We start from the raw sequence: 20,857 nt of genomic DNA, 5'->3' as shown, positions 1-20,857 counted from the left end.
TCCACCTACAGACCTGTCCTAGGAAACCTGGGATTCCTTGGTGAGGGACCTCATGGTACAGGCCAAGATAAAGCCCAGGAATGAGACTCAGGGCCTCGTGAGCTGCTCCCTGGTATCAAGGAGAGGGACCTAACGATAGCTCTGACTGAGGAGGGGGTTGCCCTAAAGAGGTGACCTGGAGCTCACATTCAAGCAGGGGACAGAAAAGATTTGTCAGGCTTAGTGGTGGCCTGAGTTGCCAGAGGGGAGGCAGTGTAGGCCAGTGTGAGTGACAATCTGTGGAAGTCAGCTTTTCTACCCCCCATTACCGACTTTGTTGCCCAGTCTTTCCCACCCCATCCATATACTGCCATACAATTATTTTCTTGAAATTTATTTTAAAGAAATTCACTTAAAAATTAGCCTCAGTACAACTTTACACCCATTACGATGGCTATCATATAAGAAAAAAAAAAAGAAAGTAACAAGTGTTTGTGAGGATGTGGAGAAATTGGAAAACTTGTAATTGTTGCTGGGTATGTAAAATGGTGCAGCCATTGTGGAAAACAATTTGATGGTTCCTCAAATAGTTAAAATTGAATGAATATGGGACCCTGCAATTCACTCCTAGATATATTCCCAAGAGAACTGAAAATTGCTACTCAAACAGATAGGTACACACACGTACACTGCACACAGGGACACCCAAGGTCTCCTTCCTGGCCCTGGAGACCTGGCTTGAGCCCCTGGGCAAAAATCCAGAAATGCCCAAAATGCTGTAACTGCGAGGAGATGCCTAATGGCCTGTCCCTTTTGGGCATGGGCCTGGTGGGCTCAACAGAGCAGCATTGAGACCTGATTGGGCCTCAGGAACCCAAAGGAACCCACAAGGCCTGTCCCCTGCCTGGGAGATGCACGTTTGGCCAGCAGGGGGTGCTATGGGAGTTGTCCCTGTCAGAGATCCAGCTAGGATTTAGAGCACTAAAGGTACCGGTATACCACAATTTGCAGCCCAGTGGGTGGCGAGTGACTATGCAGTCTGGTAAATGTGGACTAGGTCAGGGTTCTCCAGTCTTCCCATGCTGCTGAGGGGCAGGCATGGAGCACACATGGGCAGAAGAGTCCTCTAAGCTTGCCTGCAATTCTCTTGCCTGGATCCTCTGCTGGCGTCAAATCCTGCACCAGTGGTGGCGCATGCCTTCAGAGCTGAGCCAATGTGGGTCAGGCAGGGCGAGTGGACGAAGTCTCAGCCATGGCAAATGGAGGGACCAATGTTTTCCCTGCTGAAGAGGGTACTGAGAATTTGAGGCATGCCCTGACCCCTCTGTGCCACCAAGCCACAGCCTCTCCTACCCTCCAGTCCTATCTGCCTGGGCCCCCAACACTTCTGCTTCCTATTGAATGGGCAGTGCCCAGCCAGGCTGCCTGTGGCCTGGAACCACGGACTGCTGCGACCCTATTTTCATTGCCCCTCTTCCCCAACTCCTGGTGCTGCATGTGGGGCAGAGCTGCCAGGATGATCCTATTGTTTCCAGTTTTAGCTCAGGTGCCCAGAAGGCATAAGTGGCCCAGCTCCAGTCTCCTGAGCCATCCCTGTAACCTTCCTTGTATCTCGGCCATATCCAAGTCATGGCCTCCTTGCTTGATACCATTATCTCTCTGTATGTGTATCAGGGAAAGAGTAGCCCCAAAGATTGAGCCAGGATGCATTTTGTACCTGATGCTACTTCTGTGTCTCCAGTGCACTGCTCTGAAGCTTTCCAACACGTTCTTCCTGGCTCATGGTCTCCCTGGGCTAACCTGTTGCCTCCACATCAACACGTGTTTACCTGTGCGCGTTACGTTGAAATGCTGTGGCCTTCTGAAGCTGTGTTTCTTGACGATAATGAATACAAGGACACAAAGCATTCTGAGGAAGGTCTGCTGGGCCTAGCATGTAGTAGCCTCTTCCTCAGCACCCCGGTGTGTCTGTTATTAGCTCCCCCAGGGTTTGGAAAGAGTCGGGTTGTGGATGGAGCTTTGATTTCACCCTTCAGCCTTTCATAGAGTCAGGCCTTGGGGTTGACAGGACAGAGTCAAATTCAACGTGGTGACTGCCAGCTTAGTGTCCTTGGGCAAATTACTCACTTTCCTCACCTATCAAATGGGGGAAAGAAAGAAGTAATTCAAAGACACAGATACTTGGAGTATTGATGAGGAAATATATGTAACAGACCATAATAGGTACTCAGTAAATACTGGCTGAGGTTATTAGTAACAGCGAATAGGTCCCTTCTTTAAAGAGGAACATAGCTCTTTCCTAAACACCACCCCATACTTCTTTATTTATTCATTTATTATTATTATCATTATTATAGTATTGGGGATTGAACCCAGGACTCCTGCTTGGCTTTACTGCTTCAGTCACACCCCAACACTTTGGTTTTTATTTATTTTTTTGGCTGTACTAATGGTTGAACTCAGGACCTTGTTCTCTACCACATCAGTCATGCCTCCAGCCATTTTTGTGTTGGTTATTTATGAAACAGGGCCTCAGTTTACACTCAGGCAGGCCTGGCCTATGATCTTCCTGCTTAAGCTTCCCTGTATAGCTGGGATGACAGGTATATGCCACCGTGTCCAGTCATTGGTTGAGATGGGAGGTCTCATGAACTATTTGCCTGGGCTGGCCACAAACTTTGATCCTCCTGATCTCAGCTTCCCAAGTAGCTAGGATTACAGGCTTGAGTCACTACACCCAGCCTTTTTTTTTTTTTCAGATATGGTCTCACTAACTTTCCCAAGCCTGGTCTCAAACTCTGATTTCTCCTGCCTCCCACCTGGAGTAGCTAGGATTATATGTATGTACCACCACACTCAGCTTCTTCTTTATTTCTTACCACGTTTCTTCTCAAAGAGATGAAACAGGCTGCCTGGAAGGAGAGGCACACTCATACACTATCGTGTTTCCACCTTGCAAAACAAGCAGGGCAAGCTGGAAAGGTTGTGGCTCTGTCCAGCTGACTTCCTACTGGATGCAAAGCCACGTGCCTGCAGCCCTGGGACTCTCATTCCCTCCCCACCTTCAATGTAGCGAAAAATCAGAGTTTGAAAACCTATAAATCAGAGAGATGATTCATATATGAATGTTGTGCTCAGTCATCAAACTCTTCGTGAAATTCGGAAGTCAATAGTGTGTGTAGCTAAGTGTCCAAAGTTACACAAATGGCCTACAGACGGCCATGACAGGCAGCATTCCCACATGGCTTTCTGTCAGCTGTTCCTCTCCTGTCCGTTTCCTGGTCTTGTGTGTTGTCTCCATGCATTGCTGTTGTGTGATAACAGTTCATTCACTCACCTAGCAAGTGTTTACCAAGCATTATTCTTCTATGGCTCAGTGCCTGGAGGGCACAGGTGGACACAGTGGGCAGTGTGAGCAGGGGTGGGGGAAGGGTTTTTAGCAAGGAGCTCTGGGGAGGGCTGAAAGAAGAAGTGGTGTTGGGGTTGGAACTCCAAAGATGGCTGGGTTTGCACCAAGTGGGTGACAAAGAAGAGCACTTGTGGCTTAGCAGAAGCGTGGAGGCCCAGAAGTGGAAGGACACAAGCTGTCCACAGGTTCTTCCTGTGCCCTGAGTAATAACCGGTGAAGAGAAGAGGGAGAGATCTGGCTGGAGCCCAGTAGAGGAGTGCCAGAGTCACCTTTTATTCTGGAGGTTGCAAAGGCCCAAAGAGGACCCAGACCAGAAGTGAGTTTTGGCCTGCATTTTTGTTTATATTCTCCTCTGTTGCTTCTTCTTTTTTACTTTTTACTAAAACACATACAGCCAATGTCATGTCTTGTAAGTGTACAGCTCAGTAAATTTTCACAAATATAATACACGTGTGTGTTGTATTGAGTTTTAAGAAAACACAGGATCGCTGGTCCCTGCCTGGCCTCTCACGCCTGGGCAGTAAGTCAGCAGGGCGCCAGGTCATCAGGGTCAAGCCCTGGTGGCCCTGGGGGACACGGGTGTTGCCCTAGGGCCTGGACCCAAGGTCTGTGAGCAGCCACAATGTCTATCTTCACCTCCACCAACCAGATCTGCCTAACCAGTGTGGCGGTGGTGCGCATGAAGCATGGTGGAAAGCATTTCCAAATCGCCAGCTACGAAAACAAGGTCAGGGTGCAAAGAAGGAAGATCTCATCGGTGTGTTCAGAACCAATGACCAAACCGAAATCCACAAACAGACTTTGAGTAAAATATGAGATAAAGAGAGGCACATGCAGCTGGAACAGATGTTTAGACACATCACAACCATTGTGGCAGACAAGTGTGTGAACCCCGAAACAAAGAGACCATGCCCCATTCCCCTCATTGAGAGAGCCAAGAAGGACATCCACTACTCAGTCAACTACAAGGGCACAAAGCAGCAGGCTCTGGAAGTGATAGAGCAGTTAAAGGAGAAAATGAAGTCAGAGTGTGCACACCTGAGATTCCAGTTCACCCTGTCCAGAATGAAGGGAAGAAGCTAGAGGAGAACCTCAAGCCACTGATGAAAGTCATAGAAACGAGGACTTCGCTCAACAGTTAGAAACCGTGTGTTTGATTGACCCAGGCTGCTTCTGAGAGATTCATGAGCTAATAAAGAAGGAAACCAAAGCAAAGGTTCTTTGGAAGTACTCAGCTTCCAAAGCTTGAAAGATGTGGAAGAAGGAGAGGAGGAATTTGAATGAAACACTAAAGCAAAGGCTCCTGTTTCAACAGCAGTTTTATTTCTGTGATCTGCCAAAAAAACCCTGCTCAAACTATCTGACATTTCCCGTGTTATGTTAAATGTTCCTAAGTATAATGTGGTGTGATTTCATTTTAATTGTAAACAGGGGTTTTAGGAAAAATTAAAAAAAAAAAAACCCCAAATACGTAGTCCAGAGTAAGCATTTTGCAATTCTCTCATGCCTCGTTAGCTTTTTGAGATAACTCTTGTGGATAAAAAGTTAAATTTGTACATTATGTAAGTAATATTGTTTGGGGTTGTGTCTGTGTGACAGGGTGACTTGTATCCTACTATAAAGCTTGGGGGTGACTTCCTGGCTCCCTGAAGATGACATATAATGACTGCAGGACTTCACTAAGCATGCTACCACAACTTAGATTATTCTTCTTAATTCTTAAAAGTTTGTATTATTAATATGGCTAAAATTATAAGTAATCAATAAAACATTTTTATTTAAAAAAAAGAAAACACAGAGCTGGGTGCTGGTACCTCATGCCTGTAATCCTAGCTACTTGGGAGGCTGAGATTGGAGGATTGAAATTAAAGGCTGGCCTGGGCAAATGATTTGTGAGACCCCCCATCTCCAAAATAACCAGAGCAAAATGGACTGGAGGTGTGGCTCAAGCTGTAGAGTGCCTGCTTTGCAAGTGCAAAGACCTGAATTCAAATTCCAGTCCCACCAAAACAAACAAAAACATAGGAAAGTAGACATTGATTAAAAAAAAAACTCAGCATGAAGAAAAATATATTTAGAAGTATTAGCTAAACCCAGGACAAATATATATCTGATGTTTAAATGTAGTTAGCATATAAGCTTACTGAATTAAGGTTGAACTATAAATTTGTTTCTGATTTTCCTGACAGCCTAACAAAAATCAAATTACCATACACAATTTGCATTGAACATTAATAAGACATACTTGTGAGCAATGAGCATTGCCTGTCACTAAAGTCTGAGAATATTTCTTTGGTGGCCTTTTGGCTGATAAGGTAGACAATCTTTCCTACCACTGAAATATGTTCTGTATAAGTCCCTGTGGTGTTAAAAGCAAGACACATTTTTTTTCTGGAGACCAAGTAGATGGTCCAAGTACCTGTCTGATGGTCCTGTCTGATCTAGCAATAAAATATAAAGTTAAAAAAAAGAAAAGTTCCAACTAAGCAGATCACAAAAAGGGAAAGAAACTGGCTAGAAGTACTAGGAAAATACAGCAGGGAGATCAGAAATATGGAGCCTTGCAGGCAACCTCTCTCCTTAGCCTGGGTTCAACTCCTGACTGCCCTTGCCCTTGCCCTTGACCTCGGGAAAGTTGCTTAACCTCTACGTTCTTGAATTTCCTCTTCTGATTGCAGTAGTACACATCTTTCAGGGTTCTTTCATCCCTTGCCAGTCACTTGTGAAATTCAGCAGTGAGCAAAACAGATAAAGTCCAGACTTCACAAAAATTTCATCAGGGGCTGGAGGGGCGGCTCAAGTGGTAGAGTCCATGCTTTGCAAGCACGCAGCTCTGACTTGAAATCCCGGTACCACACACACACAATTCTTTCAGTAAGGACTGTTTTTGGAGATTTAGTAGGCTGATACATGATAGGTCCTTTGAGCATCATGGTGTATCTACTGCCATGCTCTGTCCTAGCTGTGAGACCTCTCGCAGCTCACAAGATATTCTGGCCTGTGAGTGCTCATCTAGGATCTCTCGTTGCACGTGGGAGACTTGACTGTGGGTCTTTTACCTATTTCCTTTGAGAATAATCCTACTTCTGCTACCCTGGCCCAGCTATGGAGCGGGCATCCTGCTCTCTGTCATTGGTGTCAGCCTATCTGACAGAAATTTTTTTTTATCCTGTTTAATGCCTGAGGTTGCAGTGCTGCCGCCCCCTGGCACCCCGCACCCCAGCATCCCTTCCTCTGTCCTCTACTTCTGGGTATCATGAGAAACAATAACTTGTTGACAGCTGATTTAAATACGACATAAGGGAGTGGTGGTGCACATGATTTAAACATGGAGTGAGTGGTGGTGCACACGATGATAATCCCAGCTACTCTGGAAGTGGAGGCAGGAGGATCAAGACTTCAAGGCCATCTTAGGCAGTTATTGAGACCCTATCAAAAATAAAATAGGGCTGGGGGTGTGGCTTCAGTGGCAGAATGCCTGCCTAGCAAGTGAGAGGCTCTAAGTTCAAACCTCAATACCACCAAAAAAAGAGAAGAAAGAAAGAAAGAAAGAAACAATATAAAAACAAAAGGGCTGGGGGTGTGGCTCAGGTGGTACAGTGCTTGGCTAGCAAGTGCTAGTCAAATTCCCAGTACAAAGGAAAAGGAAGGAGAGCCAGAAAGTGAGCAGCGCCAGTGAGGCTGAACCTCTGCTCTGCCTCCAGAGCTTTTCTGCTCTCTGCTCCCCACTCTCCTCTCTCCCCACTTCCTCCTTTCTCCCCCTCCACCCACTCTTGGATCCCCTTCCTCTTTCCCCACAGGCTCACTCTCTGGTGGAGCTTGGAGGACTTTGGGTGTTGCCAGGTTAAACCTGGAAGCTTTTGAGCCAGGCACCAGTGGCTCATGCCTGTAATCCTCACTACTCCAGGCAGACATCAGGCGATTTGTGGTTTGAAGCACCCCGGCAAATAGGCAAATAGTTTGTGAGACCCTACCTTGAAAAAACCCATCACAAAAAAGGGCTGGTGGAGTGGCTCATGGTGTAGGTCCTGAGTCTACCTGTACGGGGGGGGGGGGGGGGGGGGGGGGGGGGGAAGAAAAAAGAAAAAAAACAACTTGGAGGCTTTCAACCTTCTCTACCCATCTGTAACACTGTGGAGCTAAAAAAAAAAAGAACATAAACAAAAATATATCTGATTTTATAAAATGTACTTTAAAATATGCATATTTACACACACAGTGCCCTGCCCCACCTCTATCCTTCCCAAGAATCTAGTCCAGAAGGTCGAGGGCAAAGCCCAGGTCTACTTGGGTAGACTCTAGTCCATTGCTTATTCTTTTTTTGGTGGGACTGGGGTTTGAACTCAGGATTTTGTGCTTGCAAAGCAGGCGCTCTACCATTTGAACCACACCTTCAGTCCATTTTGCTCTGGTTATTTTGGAGATGAGGTCTCCCAAACTATTTGCCCCAACTGGCCTCAAACAGTGATCCTCCTTATTTTAGCCTCTTAAGTAGCTCGGATTACAGGTGTGAGCCACTGGCACCCCACTGGTTGCTTATTCTTATACTCAGCCTTGATTGACAACCTGCTAGTCTGGTCTTGCCAAGTTCTCTTACCCTGGGGTTCTATGAAAAGAAATGAAAGGATGTTTTACAAATTACTGTGCTGATTCTGTGAGAAGAGCCCATGGGTACAGGAAGCCAGCATGCTCCTGTTCTGACCTTCCTGAGACACCATTGCATTTTATTTTATCTCATTTTTTATTTGATGGTACTGGGGTTTGAACTCAGGGCCTCACCCTTGCTAGGAAGGCACTGTACCACTTGTGCCACTCTGCCAGCCCAGTTTTGCGTTGGGTGTTTTTGAGATAGGATTTCACAGATGAGAGTGTAAGGGGGCAATGGCAGAGGTGACTCCATTTGGATGAGAGAGGCACTTTAGGAGCAGAAAATGTAAAAGGACACAGAAAACAATAGGCTTCTCAGAGAAATAAGGAACCCCTTACTAAAATAAAAGAATGCAGCTGCACAATGTGGTAGTGGGTCCCAAAGCCAGGACGAGTTGAGCAGACTTTCAAGGCCAGGACAAGCTGTCTGGACCTTCTTGGAATGCTCAGTTTGATAAGCAGCGGGATGGACAGGTGGCCCAGTTCAGTGAGAAGCTGACTCAGTGCCAACCAATCACAAATATAGTCTCAGAGTAGAATAGCGGGACCTAAGGTAGGTAGTGTCCTATGTCACTCCTAGACTTCTCTTTTCACTAAGTCCATCCCAGGCAGGGAGCTTTGCTGTCCTTTCAGTAAACTCTGTGCTTGCTTTACTCTTAACTCCTGGTCCGGTGTCTTCAATCACTGACTTCACCAGGACACAAACTCGGGATCAACAATCCAGTATGAAGACAAACCGACACCAGGCAGCTGAGCTAAGGAGCTATTGTGTCCTCAGAGGGTTCACTGTTAGCAGTCACAGGCACAAAGTACTGAGTCCTACATAGCTCCCAGAAGACCCCAAATGGAAGCTTCCCTTCAACTCTACTGACTTCTGTTACATGCAGGTGTGAAATGTTGTGGGCTGATGTCCAGGGTCCTTGCCTTCACAGGCCAGAGAATTGGCTCGTGAGGCAGCTGATTGATTTGTGAGCCAAAGCCAGTACACAAAGTAGGATTTATTAGAGAGAAAGGAAAGGCCACAGCTAGAGCAGTGCAGCAGAGCCTAGAAACCGGTGGCTCCTTGCTCAGGTGAAGGCTGGGGCTTTTCATGCATGTTTTAACTCTGAGTTAAGGTAAGGGTTTGGTGTTTTTTTTCCCATTGGCCATGGATTTGCTCACGTGGGCTCTCTTAGATGTGCTGGTCTGTTTGCCCCTTATAGGGGGAAACAACCTTGAGAGCATTCTGTTTATCAGCCTGGTGGCAGATTTATGAGACCCTGTAACTCCTTCTCAGGGTGCAGGGCTCATGGTGCTTGCCATGGGAGATGGCAATACTCACTCATCTGTCCTTAGGTTCCCAGACCCAACACCTCCATCCCCACCTCAGATTCCAAGCCAGTCACCTTCCTCCTCCTTCCTTCCCTCCCTCACACCTCTCTTCTAGTCAGAGGCAAGGCTTGTGATTGTTAGTGAGAACAAGCATCCCCTTTAGGGAAATCCCATCCCTCTTCCCCCGAAGGCATACCTCATCCCAAACACAGGTGTGTTGTCAGCCCAGTACATTTTTCAAGGTTTGGGTTGGGGCTTGTTTTGGTCTGTATGTTTGGGCAGTTTTGATAGACTACAAGAGACCCAGCAGCTTGTAATCAATAGACATTGATTTCTGGCAGTTCTGGAGGCTGGAAAGTCCAAGATCAAGGCACTGGTAGATTCAGTGTCTGGTGAGGGGTTGTCTTTTCACTGTGTCCCATGTGGTGGCAGGAGTGAGGGAGCTTTTTGGGATCTCTTTTACAACAGCACTCACTAATCCCAGTCATGACCTAGTTGCCTGTTGGGTTTGGCTCAAGTGGTACAGCGCCTTGAAATGCTTGAAGTGGCAAGCTTGAAGCCCTGAGTTCAAACCTCAGTCCCCCACACACAAAAAAGTTATCATGAGGGTAGCTATCATGTGCTGTTACCACAATAATAAAGAATGAATTTTAAATTATCACCGATTGTATGTTTTTATATCTGTGCACATCTAAATACATACAAATAAAGGAATATTAACAGATCCTTCACTAAAATGTGTTAGAAAGATAGTGTACTAAAGGAGTAAAAATAGAATTTTAATCTTGAATGTGAAATGACAGTTATTTTACACGTAGGTTAGTAGAGGTTTTTTTTATTATTATTATTTTTTTTATGCAGTACTGGGGTTTGAACTCAGGGCCTACACCTTGAACCACTCCACCAGCCCCCCCCCCTTTTTTTTTTGAGAGAGGATTGTGTGAACTATTTGCCAAGCTGGCTTGGAACCCTGATCCTCCTGGTCTCTTCCTCCTGAGTAGCTAGGATTACAGGTGCAAGCCACCCACACCCATCTGCTAGTAGAGTTCTTTCTCTCACCAAATTATTCTGTTAATAATAATTAACAGTGCTTTTCATGTAGTATTCAACCATTTTGTTAGAAATTCCCTTTGATAGCCCTGACCTAATTTTATCCATATCTAAAAATGTTATCACAGACCTAAATCCACCTTTAAAATATAGACCACTCCAGAAATGAAATCGGTTCTGCTGACTAAAATAATTGTCCTCACCTGGCTCTGTCAACTGGTAAAAAGTTAAAGAGCACACAGATACACTCATACTAGATACTACTTTTGGGGTAGTCTACGGATTTGGAATGCTTTGGAAATGAGTTTTCTAACCTTGTCCCCTCTTCCCCCCCAAAAAAACTGAAAATTGAATGACAAGTTAAAATTTGTAGCTGCTTTGCTATTACCTAAGGAAATGGCTAGAATAAAGTTAGAAAGAATGTTACTGAAGCCAAAGCCCTAGAACCTCAGCCTCCTGCTTTAGCTGACCACTACATTAAACAAAGCAGCATTAAACAAGATAATCGCTCCTGTAATCACACAGAAAAGAGAGGCCTTGGAGGAATTCAGAGGCTATTCTTAGCTCTCCCAGACAAACCCCTAAGGCGAAAAAGAAAAGTGGAAAATTTTAGCTGCTTATTGCATGGTCAGGATTCAGAATGTTAAATCATTTAAAATAGAGTTTAGCAAGAATACTTCATGACATTACTCATAATAGCAGAGATAAACTGGTAACAATATTAAGTCAACACTGGTGGCATAATTTTACAGGTGTTCCTAAGGATGTTTTTAAAACCTGTCTACTGCCAACAATGCAATCCTAATTCATCTAACTGAGGCATATGAACAAAAACCAAGGTCTTCTTGGCCCTTCTAATCTTCAAATGGACTTTATATATATGTTCTGATTGTCTCCTGTCCCCTCCCCTTCAAAGGACAAATTAAAGCTTTTCCGTTCTGGGGAGCTGTAGTTCCAACTGTGACCAAAAATATTTTTTGTTTGCTTTTGTTTTCCAACCTGGAAATTTCCGTTTCTCTCTCTAATAATAATATTCACAGGACTGGGTATTATCATTAAGGAGCTCTGTAAAATCTGTCCTTTGCCTCCAGAGCTTTTTGTCCTTATTATCCACAGTCCTCAGGAGAAGTAGAGAGAACTAACAGAATTGTAAAATTGAAATTAATATGGGCTGGTGGTGGTACAGCACCTGCCTAGCAAGTGTGAAGTCTTGAGTGCTAATCCCAGGACTACCAAAATAAATAAAATAAACAATGTTCTCCAAATCTGTGCCTTAAGACGTTACTATTAGCTTTAATGAGTGGAAGAGCAACTCCCTCTGGGCTTATAGATATCTCCTAGTGAATTAGTAAGAGGCTGGCTCATGTGCTTGAAAATTTCTCCTCCACTTTTAGATTCTATGGTATTGTTAGGAGCTAGCTTGATCTTAGACAGGACTGGAGACCACAGAGGAGTGGTTAAAGTCAGTACGAAACAGATGTTAGGCAAGAGAACAATGATACCTCACACAGCCCTAATAACAGGAATGTAGGCTCAGGATAAGGACAGGATAGGCCTACCCAAGGGCCCACCTATCAGAAAGCCCATCTCCAGGAATTTGCAAAGTCTGCCCCCAAAGCCCACCAAAAACTATATAAAAACTCCTAGACAACACAGTTGCCTCGGCTGTCTTTCTGAGTTCCACCCAAGTGGATGCTCTGTCTTTACTTCAACAAACTTCTTTCTCACTTGTCACTCACTCATTGTCTAGGCTTGTTATACTTTGACGGACACTGGACAAGAACCCAACGAACCCAAAACCAAATCAGCATCACAATGAAATATGATTAAGAATAAAAGGAACTCATACAATCCTTCAGCTTTTCATCTACAGAGACTAGCTGTTTGCCAAAGCACCCACCTATGCTTTACAGCAGGGAATTCAGTGTTCTGGGAAAGACCTGTGGAAAACTGCCCTTAGCCTCCGTGAAAAGGGTTTTTTCAGATACTGTTGACAACAGACAGTAGCAAAAGTCCGAAGTGCTGATCCTTCAGTTCCTATTACTCAGCTCGGAAGATAGACACTTCCTCCAGGTCACTGGGCACCCATTCCGTTGGAACTCTTTCAGGTGTCTGTACTTGTGGGGTGGGTCTAGCCCCCATCAGAAATCTTAAACTGAGGTTTTTAGGCAACTTCTAGAAGATGCCGAGTTCACATGTGGATAGCTTGTGTCCTAGACCTTGGATCAAGATTGACATTCTGACTCAATATCCTTTCTGCCAATTATTCCTTGTTCCTATTCCACTTTGAAGACCCCTCTTATCTTCAACCCTTCTGTTTGACCCCTGTCTTCTCCATATACTGCTTAGAGAAAACATAACTTTCTTGTATGTTTTTCCCAGACTATTTCTGTCACTCTGAATCTAATGATTGCTATACCTGTGACCTTCATTGGACCCTGTTAACAAAAAATTAATAGCTGTCCTTTGAAAAACTTCAGAAGGCATCTTCCCTCTTACAGAACCCTATGGTTTATGTTTCCCTCACATCATTAATTTCAACCTTCAGTTTTGCAAAACATAATGCCTCTTCTGAGGTCAGGAGATCAATCAATTATGATTAATATTCGGGTAATTCTGGCTGCTACAGTATTTGCTTTCTTCAGAGACATATGAGCTAGCTTCTAGGGACTGTTTAATTCCACTCAAGGACACTGTCCATCTCAAAGGACACAAAAGTGATTCACTGTGAGGATAACCAATGATACTCATTACCAGTGCAATCTGTGTTCCATGAAGACAACGTCTCTTTATGACATCAGGCAGACACCTTCTTCTGCACACTGCAATGTCAATCAATTGTTAGAGATTTCTAGAGACTTAAAACTATCTTCTCACCAGGAAATCATCTTTATGTAAAAAGAATAACAGAGCCCTCCAAAATGAGGCAAGCGCAGATAATGCAGGAGAACTGATTCCTTTTCACATAGGCTACAAATCCCACCAGTGGGAACAAAACAATGCATTGGCAGCAAAAATTAGCAAACTTGAAGGGAGAAATAGACAGTTCTACAATAACAGTGGGAGGCATCAATAACCCAGTCTTTGGTGGTGCTGGGGTTTGAACTCAGGGTCTTCTGCTTGTCAGGCAGGCACTCTACCACTTGAGTCATGTCCACAGCCAATAACTGACTCTTACTAATGAATGGGACAGGCAGATGGAAGAGAAACAAGGAAGGAGAGGACTTGAACAACTCAATAAATTAACTCGATCTCATTGATATGCATAATATTCTACCCAAGAATGCACTTTACTATCAAGAACACTACTTTCCAGTGTCTGTAACCTAACTGCTCCTCTACTGCCCTTGTCAACCATTGTATGAGTCTCCTGCCCCTGGGGATCCTGCCTTTTGAGAGCTTGGTGGTTTAATTTTTCCTTTCCTTCTGTGGAGTTGTTCCCCTCCTGAAGGGGCCCCTGTGCTCTGGAGCCCATAGTCCCTGTTCCTCAGAGTCCTTGTTCTGGCCAGTGTTAACAGTGTTCAATTAAATTTGTTCTAAATCTGCCTCCAAACACAGCAAACTGCAACCTAACTTAGCATACAAACTAACCACACGCTGAGAGGCTGAGAGTCCATTTTTTTTTTTGGCTGTACTGGGGTTTGAACTCAGGGCCTCACACTTGCTAGGCAGGCGCACTACCACTTGAGCCACTCCACTCCCAGAAGAGCACATTCTTGTAACAAGTAGCTGAGTCTCAGCCAACCACAGCATCCAAGGCTCAGTCAATTCCAGGCTACCAGTTGATACCAAGTCCATAAAAAGCAAATGGTGAGCTGTAACTGATCAGGCTGCTTCTGTAGGCTACTTCCTTTTTCTCTCTATAAACACAGCCTGGGAGCTGTGTTCTTAACCTCTTTGGGTTCTGAGGGCTGCCTGCTTATGAATTATTCTTTGCTCAAATAAACTCTGCCAAATTTAATTTGTCTTAGACCAGCATGGCTACTTTCTCCTGCATTCACACTTTCTCCTTCTCAGCGTATAATAAAAACAAAAGGACACAAAGATGTATTCCTTATTTTCAACATTTTTTTTTTTTGTGGTACTGGGGCTTTGAACTCAGGGCCTTCACCTTGAGCCACAAAACCAGTCCTATTTTTGAGATAAGGTCTCGCAGAACAATTTCCCTGGGCTGGCTTTGAACCGTGATCCTCCTGATTTCTGCCTCCTGAGTAGCTAGGATTACTGGCATGAGCCACCAGTGCCCGGCCTAACATTTCTTTCTTTGTGGTTCCTTTTACTTTTTTTTTTTTCTTCTTTTTCTTTTTATCCTCCTCTTCCTCCCTTCCTTCTTGCCTTCCTTCCATCTCTCCCTCCCTTCCCACTTTCCCTCCTTCCCTCCTTCCTTTCCACAGAATTGGGTTAGAACTCAGGACACATGCTTGTTAGGCAATCACTCTACCACTTGAGCCACGCCCCAGCCCTTTTTGTTTTAGTTTAATTTTCAGATAAGGTCTTACTTTTTGCCTGGCTGCCTCAGACTGAAATCCTTCTACCTCACCAACTAGCTGGGATTACAGGCATGTACCACCAAGCCCTTTAGTCTTTCATAGTCAACTACTGTCTGCTTGAAGGACTGTCATTCATGAGGCCTAGCCCATGGTAGTAACTCAATTGTTTTTCAGTAAAGGAAGGGTGAGTCACTGAATGAATACTAATTAATGTTAGATTGAAAATTCATTTTCTGCTGGGCATGTGTTGTGGGAATCTCAAGCTGAGATACGGGATACTGAGGCAGTTTAGCAGGTTTTATTGTGCTGGCACAGACCCAGCGGATTCGTGTCCAAAGACTGAGCCCCAAGAACAAAGGGGTCTCATCTTATATACCCTTGCAAGCAGATAACAGAATCAAAAAGCAAGGACTAATCCATATATGGTTATATACAATTCTATAAGCTACTTTACCCTAGTACTGTGTGACTTTTTCCCCTCCCCATTGCTACGTGACTCTCTCCACGTTCAGATTCCTCAGGTTTTATCTCTCTGCTATGCCATCCCTACTCCCTGCTACTTTATCCGAACTCAGGCCAAGTCTGTTTTCTTCTGGTCCTCCTCCCTGCTACATCATTCCCCATTTTGATGCTCAGACCTACCTAGGGTCAAAGAGCATCGTCTTGATCTAGGGGTTTGTATTTCCATAGCATCATTACACGTGTGGCCGTTTTTCTTTCTATAATGGCCTCCATAATAGTCCTGATAGACCGCAGCACCAGGGGAGCCAGGCAGGCAGTGTTAACCATGTTCCTAGGATTAGGCCCATTGCCCCTATCAGAGTTTTAAATCCACCTAAGGCAGAAAACCATCCTCCAAACAGGTCATTGGGATCCCATCCTCTCCAAGTCTGGACAGGGATATGGGCAAGCTTTCTCCTCTTGTCTGTGATCTCTTCTATGACCTTTCCTTCATCATCAATCTGTAAGCAGCAGTTGCTTAGGTTTAATTTTCCACAAACCCCTCCCTCAGAAACCAGCAAACAGTCTAAAGCCAAGCGGTTCTGATAGATGGCACTGTGCATCTTAGTGCTTTGTTTTGCCAGCAAATTGAGGGCTCTTGCAGTTTCATTTGTTATAATTTCAACAACAGCCTGCAGCTTGATGATGTGGTTGAGCATATATATAGGGGTATGATAGCCCCAGGACCCATCTTCTGCCCAGGTGACAGGACCATAGTACTGGATGATTCACTCAGGAAGCCATTCGTTATCTTTCCAATTGCCAATTTGTAAGTCACCCCATTTTTGTCTACTTAATCTTTCTTCATGTATGGGGACTCCCAGTTTTTCACCTTGTCTGAGGGGAAGCAGGAAGAAAGATGGTCTGATTGAGCCTAGCACACAAGATCCAAACCAGCTGCTAGGTAGCACCGTGTAAGTTTGCTTTTCACAGATCCAATACAGTCCCCTGGGCACCTGCCAATCTCTGTTTGCTATAAGGTTGTTCCATGCTCTCTGGAGATTAGAAAAGTTGGCCAGTGGGTGAGGCTGGGGCTCTGTGTGGTTTGGAGCTCCACACCTTTGGGTCTCTTCATCAGTGTCATTGTAAAACTTCTGTCCTAAACAAGTTAAATCCCCCACTGAGGTGAAGAATTGGCCTTCTGGGTGGGAGATAACAGTAATTCCTGATGATGGAAGTTTTTAGGAGCCAGATGCCTTTCCTGTGTTTTGGGAAAGCAGTCTCATTAAAAGGCTCCTGTGGGCTTAGCTCCCTTGCTTCCAAAGGACCATGGTCTCCCATGTTGGTCCCCACAAACATAGCATGAGGTGACATTCAGTGTCTGGGCTACAGACTCAGCTAGTGAGAGGAACAAGTTTTTAGTTTTGGTAGAGATAGAAAATTCACTCTTCATCTCCTCATAAAAAGAGTGAAAAACTTGGTATGAAGAGCTCCATGGGTATCAGTTACTAATTGAGGTGCATCAGAGTCCCAGGGTCAAGGTCTTTTCCATCTGTCTTTATACTAATTATATGTCCCCGTGTCCAATCAGATGACTTAAGCACAGTGAAATTTCCAGGGTTCTAGGAGCCATGGGTGCAGTCAGGGGCAGCTTTCCCCTTGTCAAGGAAGGCTGCGTATTTTGCCCTCTGCCATGTGGCCCATGAAACACAACTCCAATAATGGCAATAATAAGAACCCACATCATCACATGGCAAAGAGTCGACTCCCCATACACTTATACAAAACATATACTTATTGTTTGACGTATAGGCTCTTTCCCAAGCTAGGCCCCCACAGCCACAGCCTATACCTCCACATCTATCTGGTCTATGGCCGCACATGCATCAAAAAGCATTGACGCTGGTTCATCAGGACTAAACACCTGGGTGTGGCTGACAAGGTTCCCAGGGTTGCGGACTCTCCTGATCTCTAACCATTGCTCCCCAGGGCGGTAGGTGGGGTAATCAGTAGATATTCTGGTTACCATGGGAGCACACTAGATAGGTGGTGTGATTGTGAGTGCAGAGCCTGCATAGGAATAGTAAGTATGGAAAAGCAAAGTCCTGGTGACAACACTTCCTGCCTGAGTAGTGTGTATACAGAGGTCACAGGAGGAGGGCTCTGGGACCACAGAGGGAAACCACATCTGTAACAATGAACAGTAATTATGCATCCTTCCCAAAAGAGATAGAAGAGAGCAAATAAAAACCTTTCACCTTGAGTCCAGTCAGCAGGAGCGGTTTCTGCCAAGCCTATGGCGAAGACTAGGGTGAGAACTATAGCAGCAGATACAGACAAGGGGTGACAATGCATTACAGTAAAATAACTGGCATAGAAAACAGTCTGTTTGTCCCATTGGAGAGTGGACTCCTCAAGCTTCTGCTGTGCATAGACTAGTCAGCTTCTGGGGGTGATGAGAGCAGGCTGTCATCCCATTGTTCATGGTCCCCTGTTGTTTCCTGGGAAATGGAGTCCTGCCAAGGGAGGGCACTTAGGTTCGGGAGAGTGATCTTACACAATGAAGCTGGATCAAGGATGTACTCCCACTCAAGAGAAGCCAGCTTGACTCAACTGTGGTGGATCCAAGGAGCAATCTCTGCCACTTTAACTGTGGTGGGGTAGATAAGATAACAACAATATGGCCTCTCCAATGAGGCTTTAGCAGTTGGACATTCCGTTCCTTTACCCAGATGACATCCCCTGGCCTGCATGGGTGTGTGGGAGTTGTTAGGCCGACAGGAAATCTCTCCCGGATCTGGTCATTGATCTTTGAGAGAGTCAATCTGAAGGCCTGCATCTGGTGCCTCAAGGTAAGGTCACCTATTTCCTCTGGTCCCCCTGTATGCCCTTGATTAAGGGGTATGGGTGTCTATAAAGGACTTCAAAGGGTGAGAGCCCCTTCTGTTTGGTGGGGCTAGACCTAATCCTTAGTAATGCTATGCACAGTAACTGATCCAACTGCAGATGGGTCTTCTGACACAGTTTTCCTAACTGTGATTTCAGGGTTCTATTCACGTGCTCCACTTTTCCTGAACTCTGGGGGAGGTAGGCCATATGCAACTTCCAGGTGATTCCTAAGCCATTAGCCATTAGCTGTACCACTTCTGCCACAAAAGCTGGCCCACTGAGGGATGATTTCCTTTAACAGGCATATGGTCACCTCCTGGACCTTTTCAGTTTGTGTGGGGATGGCTTCCACCCGTCCTGAGAAAGTACAAACAAACACCAACAGATACTTGCAACCTTGAACTCAAGGCCAAGTTCAGTGAATGTCAGTGAAGTCCATGATCAAGTCTTCAAGGGGAGTTCCACCAACACTCTGTACCTGAGGAGGTGCTTTTGGCCCTTGTCTGGGGTTATTTTTAGCACATAGGGTACATCTCTCACATACTGCCTTACTTGTGCTGGAAAGTCTGGGTACATAAAATGTTGAGGCAGGATGGTCTCCAGGGCTGTACACCCTGAATGAGTTCTTTTGTGGAACTTCTTGACAAATGTAGGGACCAACAACTCAGGTATGGCAATGCGGCCATCACCAAACTTTCACCATCCATTTGATAGAAAATTTCCCTCCTCAGTCTTAAACCAAACCTGTTCTTGTGGTGTGTACACTGTGGGTCCCATTCAGCTAAGGTGCATGGGAACAAGGCAGCTGTCAGAACAGTTGGGGCTGGTCCTCTTGTAAGGGTCACTTATTTGGTCTCTTTTTCAGCAGGCAATTGTTGCACCTCCCTTTTGGTGCCTTTGGCAGTGTATAACTGCCACCCATTTAGGAGCCCACACAGTGTCTAGCAGTTCAAGGATTTCCTGTCCATACTTGATACTTTTTCCTCCCGAGTTAATGAGCCCCCTCCTTTTATATAAGGCCCCATGGACATCAATGGTTGTGAAGGCATATTTAGAGTCAGTATAAATGTTTACCCATACTCCTGCAGTGAGCTGGAGGGCCCACATGAGGGCGACAAGTTCAGCCTTTTGTGCAGAGGTCCCTACTGGCAGTGAGAGAGCCTCAATAACTGAGTCCAAAGTTACCACCGCATAACCAGCAAACTGTATGTCATCCCAGACAAAGCTGCTGCTATTTGTGAAATATTCAACATCCAGATTGCCGATTGGTTGATCTGTTAGATCTGGCTGGCTTGAGAAGACCTCATCCATAACCTCTAAGAAGTCATGCTTGGGGGGACTGTTGTCAATTGGTAATAGAGTGGCCGGGTTTGGAGTCTTAACAATCTCCAGCCAGATGAGTGGATTTTCACATAGCATACTCTGGTATTTGACCATCTGAGAGTTAGTCAGCCAATAATTTCCCTTATAATCCATGAGTGTCAGGACAGAGTGGGGAACTCAGGCAGTGAGTTCTTGCCCTAGGGTGAGCTTGTCTGCTTCTGTCACCAGAGGATGCAGGCATGGCAGCCAGCCTTGGGAAATAGCATCAAGTTGTTCTGACAAGTAAGCCACTGGATTGTGCCAGAAGCCCAGTAACTGAGTCAGGAACCCAATAATTGTTCCCTTTACTCATGGACACACAGGAAAAAGGGCTTCATCACATCCAGTAGGCCTAGAGCAGGGGCATAAGTGAGTGCTTCTTGATTTCTTTCAAGGCTTTCTCTTGCTCCCTCCCCCACACCAACGGCTCCTGTTCTCCCCCCTTTGTGGCTTCATAGAGGGGTATGACCAAGAGGGAGTAGTTAGGTATCCAGATTTGATAGAAACCTACAGCTCCCAAATATTTTCTAATTTGCTGGTGGGTTTTAGGGGCTGGGATGGAACATACAGCCTGTTTCCTCTCAGGGCTGAGCCTGTGTTGCCCCTGGGACAGGTGAAAGCTGAGTATTTGACAGTATTTTGGCAAATCTGGGTGTTTTTTCTGAGAATTTGTATCCTGCCCCCCATAAAAGAGAAAGGAGTAGGCACATCCCTTCCATACAGTCCTCCTGAGTTGGTCCAGCCAAAAGGAGGTCATCTATGTACTGGAGGAGTGTGAAGCCATGCTGGTCAGCTGAGGAGGCTTTTAGTTTGGATGCCACGGCAGTTCCAAAAATAGTGGGTGAATTTTTGAAAACTTGTAGCAACCAAGTCCAGGTTAGCTATCTCTTTTCCCCAGTGTTAGGATTTTTCCATTGGAAGGCAAAAATAAGCTGGCTCTGTGGAGCCAGGCAGATGCAGAAAGGGGTGCATCTTTAAGATCTGGGCAGGTAAAAAATTTTGCCTCAGCTGGGACAAGGCCTAAAAGCATATATGGATTTGGGACTATGGGGTACAAAGTGACAGTTGCTGAATTTACTGCCCAGAGGTCCTGAACTGGTCTGAAGTCCTCAGTCCCCAGTTTCTGGACTGGTAATAAGGGTGTGTTCCAGGATGACTGACAGGGTTAGAGGATCCCATATATATATATATATATATTTTTTTTTTGAGGATCCCATGTTTTAAGAGTCTGTCAAAGTGTTTTTGAATTCCAACCTGGGTCTTGGGAGGAATGAAGTAT

The 20,857-nt window shown here is 45.2% G+C and overlaps 1 long non-coding RNA gene and 1 pseudogene across 1 annotated transcript in view; one reads left to right on the top strand and one right to left on the bottom strand.

The window, feature by feature from the left end:
• Window positions 1-408: 408 nt before the first annotated feature.
• Window positions 409-20,857, bottom strand: part of LOC141414944 (uncharacterized) — a 31,382-nt gene continuing 10,933 nt past the window's right edge. The window contains exons 3-4 of the long non-coding RNA XR_012439959.1: window positions 7,363-7,426; window positions 409-2,115 (exon numbers count right to left, since the gene is read on the bottom strand). This is a non-coding gene — a long non-coding RNA (uncharacterized lncRNA). The remainder of the gene's footprint in view (window positions 2,116-7,362; window positions 7,427-20,857) is intronic.
• LOC109688839 (ribosome maturation protein SBDS pseudogene) lies at window positions 3,447-5,055 on the top strand (annotated as a pseudogene).

Source organism: Castor canadensis, chromosome 12, assembly GCF_047511655.1.
Source record: "Castor canadensis chromosome 12, mCasCan1.hap1v2, whole genome shotgun sequence".
NCBI lineage: Eukaryota > Metazoa > Chordata > Mammalia > Rodentia > Castoridae > Castor > Castor canadensis.
The sequence above is the reverse complement of the archived record's forward strand: the minus strand, read 5'-3'. Positions and strand labels throughout refer to the sequence as shown.